The sequence below is a fragment of the Puma concolor genome, chromosome B2 (assembly GCF_028749965.1).
Source record: "Puma concolor isolate L17-30 chromosome B2, mPumCon1.1.hap2, whole genome shotgun sequence".
Classification (NCBI taxonomy): Eukaryota; Metazoa; Chordata; class Mammalia; order Carnivora; family Felidae; genus Puma; species Puma concolor.
In genome coordinates, this window is record NC_141671.1 from 143,046,756 (window position 1) to 143,051,819 (window position 5,064).

Genomic DNA, 5,064 nt, shown 5'->3' on the forward strand with positions numbered 1-5,064 from the left:
GGCTACCGTGGTATTGGGGGTGGTGAACGATAACCCAGGGACGGGATGAAAGGGGCAGGTAAGATACCACCAAGCAACTAGGGTATTTTATTTATGTTTATTCAACAAACCGGTGTAGTACGTACTGTAAAATTAAGGTATTGGTGAAATCTAGCATTCGCTCATTTTATATAGTCATCATTTATTATTCCTCACGGTTCTACGAGTTAATTGAGCTCAGCTGGGCACTTCTTGCTTGGGGTCTTTCATGCAATTACAGGTAGACAGCAGCTGGGGCTGGAGTCATCGGAAGGTTCAATGGAACTGCACGTCCAAGATGGCAAACTCACTGGTGGGCAGTTGATGTTAATCTGTCGGCTGGGAATGCATTGCTGGGAGTAACTGCATGCTATCAAGCTGCACACGACAGGTAACCTGGCCTCCACATGCTTCTTGAGGAATGCAGCTGGGTCCTGAGAGGGAGTGTCCCAAGAAGGAACATTCAAAGAGACCCAGGGTAGAGAGGCAGCGAGATTCTTTAGGATCTATCCTTGAAAGTCATAGACTGTCACTTGAGCTGCAACCCAGATTCAAGGGGCTACACAGGAGTGTGAATAAAGGAGGCATGGCTCCTGGGTGGGAGCAACTTTGGAAAAAAGGGGAAAAAACTGTATGTATATTTCCAGACATTACACAATGTGCTTTACATACATTATTTCATTCACAAAAGACCTAGTAGGTAGGTAGAAGCACCCCTAATCTGACAGATGAGGAACCTGAAGCTAAGAGAAGCCAAGTTACTTGTCTGATGCCACATAGCAAGAATTCTCCTCTGTGAATGGATTCAGGGTGTGGTCAATGTGTGATCACTATTAACCTGAAATACCCTTCCTTATCCAGCGCTCTCTAGAGTGCCAGGCTTTGTTCTCAGGAGCACCGTTGGAAATAGGAAGGAGAAAGGAGTGAAATCCCCTTCTCCCAAATATTTTATAACCCAGGGGAGCTCGAAAATATTGAATTTATCCTTGCTGCTGAACAAGGAAATCTCAATTTTGACAGATCCTGCTCTATCCAAACTACCGAAGTGAAATCAGGGGAATATCCGAGGGAAACTGCCCTGAAAACTCTCCTTGCTCCTTGTTGTGTTCTTCAGAGAGAAATAAGGGGAGAATAAGGAAAACGGGCTAATGGGCAAGCCCCGAGAATGCAGGAGCCCACAGAGGCACCAAGAGACTATCCACCATTGCTAGCTGGATTCCCTCAAAACAAGGAAGGAATTCTGTTAAATGCGTAAACATTTAAATGCTACTGATTCCTCTCCAAGAGGCCATGCAGACAGGGTGTATACTTGAGTTTTTGTGGTAAAGAGTGGGTTTAAAAGGCTTTTTTTCCCTTTCCCACTCTAGTAGGTAAATAGCCAGATAACCCTCAACCGTTTTTATCGCCCCACTGATCACTTTCTCCACCTACAGGACAACAATTTTCCACTCTGCAACCCAGTCAATAGGCTTTTACCTCCCCACCCTACCTACCCTTCTCCTCACACACAGATACCAGAGTTTCTTTAATATGTTACAACTTTTTTTTTAAAGTTTCAGAGTGAAGGCTGGGACATCTTTCAAAGCTATTAGTTTAGTTTTTGATGAGGAAAAACACACACACACTCACACACAAGCAAGTGCATACGTTCTTGCTCTCAACTGTTAAAAGCCTGAGAGTTTAGTTTTAAGAACTTGAGTCACAGTACACCTTATTTGTCCCCTTGTGTCTCTCTACTGCAGCCCTAGGTGTTTTGTATAATGCATGAGTGAACCCCGCTTAGAAATAGAAATGCATTTTCAATAAGTATTTATTATGTTGTTCTGAGCATACAGCTTTAAATTTGCCCGCTGTAGCTTGAAGCATTACACAAACTGTTGGTCTGCTGACTGCCTCTCTGGCAGCAACACACACAGAAAATAGATTGCTAAGGGGTTTTTTTCCCCCCTCCTCCCCCTCTCCTTCTCTCTGTCTCTCTCTCCTGTTTCTTTCTTTCCTTTTTTTTTTTTTTTTAAACCAGTCGTGAACATTTTTTAATCTTGTGGCATTTTTAATCAACACGTATTTCCTTCCAGGACCTATGATCCTCTATTGATTCCCATTAAAATGCTTTTCTTTTCTTTGCCCCCTCTGCTGATCGAATTTCAGATCAGCCACAGGATATGCAACTAACCTTCCGGCACTACTGAACCCAACCGAGCGAGGGTGATCAAAAGGCTTGATGCATTCATTAAACATTCCCATCGCCCGGGCTGGAGCTCTAATGGAAGCTATCTCTTTGCATTGCAATTTTTTTTTTCCTTTTTGTCTTTTCCCCCCACCTCCAAAAAAATGTTTTTTCGCCTTTGATCGCAAGGGGGGAGGTGGGGGAAGAACACGAGAACAAAAGAGACCTATCTTTTTCCCCGGGGCTGACGTCAGTTTGATTTTACTGACAACTATTCGAGCGTGTGTAGCAGTTGGAAGCGGCCCCTAGCCCGCCCCCCGCCCCCCACACCTTCCACTTTGGGGAGAAAACAAGACTTTTAGCGGCTCCGGAGACGCGCCCTGAAAATGGCCCGCTCGGGCCCTGCGCTCGATGCCCTCCCACCCGCTCGGCAAAGGGCATGCCGGGCTTATTTGTGTGGCACGATCTTTACTGGGGCGGAAAACACGCGGCGGGGGGAGGAGCGGGGACAGGCGCTGGCCGGGCGGGGAGAGCCCGGAATGTTCCTCCCCGCCGCGGGGAGAGGACGACGGGCGGGGAAAGTAGTCCCAGCCGGCGCGGGCCGCGAGGGGTCCGGGGCCGAGGCGGCTCCGGGCGGCTGCGGGCGGGGCGGCGGCGCGAGGGTTCCGGGAGCGCGGGGCCCGGGCGCGGGGACCCGTCGCCCCCGCGGGCGCGCGTGCGCGGCGCGGCCCCCCACGCCCCGGCCGCGGCGGCCTCGGCGGCGCCAGCTCCCTGCTCGGCGAGCGCGGCGGCGGGCGGGTCGCAAAACCCGGGCCGGAGCCGGCGCGGACGGGGTCGGGGCGGCGCGGCGGGCCCGGGGAGTCGGGGAGGCGGCGCGGCGGCCGCGAGCCGAGCCGGAGAAGCCCCGCCGGCCCCGAGGGCGCGCGCCGCGCCGAGCGGACCCCCTCCGCGAGCCCGCACCGGGTGGGGGCCCGGGTGTGGGGCCCGCGAGGCCCGCGCCAAGTCCCCGTCGGGCCTCGGGGAGATGCGTCCCCTCGGGGCGCAGCCCGTCTCCAGTCGCCGGGAACCCGAAGATCTATAACCGACCGAAACCATTTCTGGAAAAGTCCTACTTTCCAGGCTTTCGTGAAACAGTCATTACTTCTAGTCTAAATCCGGCGGGAGACGCGCATCCATTTCAGGGGAGAAAGAAACGTGAAAAGTAGACCGATTCTGGGAAACGTGGGTAATGGGGTTGGACCTGTGCCTGCCGTCCACCCGCCGGTCCCTTCCCCCCAGCACACCTGAGCCGGCCGTCCTTTAAGATCACGAAGCGCGGTGGGTGCCTGCTGTCGACTAAGTACTGCGGCACATTCGGCCGGGACCAAGAGGTGGATTTGAAAATGGATCCCACCCCTCAGGATCTTGAATAATTTTATTAAGGAAAACATGCCTCAAATAAAAGTGACCCACTGTTGGCTGGGGCCCTGTTATTCCCGTGGCGCGTGGCCCCTACCTGCCTTTCACTACCTACCCGCCTGGATTGAAATTATGTGTTCACTTACCTGTCTCCCCAGAGGCTGAAGATTCCCAGGGAGGGGGTAGCAAGCCTGGTTCTTTGCATCTGTCCCCACACTTCGGAGCACCCCATTATTAGTGCTTGAGTACGTGTTTTTCTAAACAAGTGCGTACTGGAGGTGATAGGAAAATGCTGCGAAGCACAGAGGCAAGAACGCTTAATTTCGGTTAAGGCGAGGGGTCAGAGAAGGCTTCCTGGAGGAGCAGACATTTGGGCTGCACTCTGAAGACCAGCCATTGATGACAGGCCATTCCAGACTGAGACCACGTGAGTGAAAGAGAGCGTGCGCAGTGGATGCAAATGTGGCGGATGTGAGCAGGGGGGAGGCGGGGGCATAGAAAAAGAAGCCAGAAGAGCACCTGGGTGGTTCAGTCGGGTGAGGTCCGACTCCTGATTTGGGTTCAGGTCACGATCCCAGGGCTGTGGGATGGAGTCCTGTGTTAGGCTCCGCACTGAGCGTGAAGCCTACTTAAGATTCTCTTGCTCTCGCTCTCGCTCTCGCTCTCGCTCTCTCTCTCGGCCTCCCGGTCTGCCCCTTTTCCCCTCTTCCCTGCTCACTCTCTCTCTAAGATAAAAACAAAGAAAAAACAAAAGGAAGCAAGAAGCCTGGAGCTGAAGGCAGTGAATGCCTTGCCATAGTGGCAACAGCCAGGAAACTCACAAAAGATCCCATTTAACGATTCTAGAAGATGGACATGCAAATATAAAATATAAAAAAGAGGACGGATATATTTTTTGAAAAAGAAGAAAAGAAAGAGAAAAGTCAAAAGAAGAAAAAAAAGAACATTTTAGGGGGGAATTTCAGAAAAAATTATATGAAACCAAAAAGAAATGCCTAGGAAAATCCCTCACTTGGGACTCTGAGAAACAAAATAGCATTTGGGGGGGAGGGGTCTGCATGGAAGAGGGAGAGAAGAAAGGTAACATTACATAGTCTCTTATTGATGAAGGCATGTATTGTTTAAAAAAAAAAGATATTAGACATCACTATTAAGAAGGAAATGGAACTCGAAACAAGAGAACAGCAATACATTGAAACAAGATAAATGTCCATCATTAAGGAATTCTAACTAAATTGTGGCACAGTCAATAGACTATTATGCAGCCATTAAAAATGAAGTGTATTTTGGGGCACCTGGGTGGGTTGGTGGGTTAAGTGTCCGACTTCGGCTCAGGTCATGATCTCAGGGTTAGTGAGTGAGAGCCCCGTGTGGGGCTCTCCTGACAGTTCAGAGCCTGGAGCCTGCTTGGGATTCTGTGTCTCCTTCTCTCTGCCCTACCCCTGTTCACACACTCTGTCCCTCTCTCAACAATAAAAACA

At 50.8% G+C, this 5,064-nt stretch overlaps 1 pseudogene; it reads left to right on the top strand.

The window, feature by feature from the left end:
* The first annotated feature begins 2,055 nt into the window (after nucleotides 1-2,055).
* Nucleotides 2,056-3,658, top strand: LOC147581319 (uncharacterized; annotated as a pseudogene).
* Nucleotides 3,659-5,064: the final 1,406 nt, after the last annotated feature.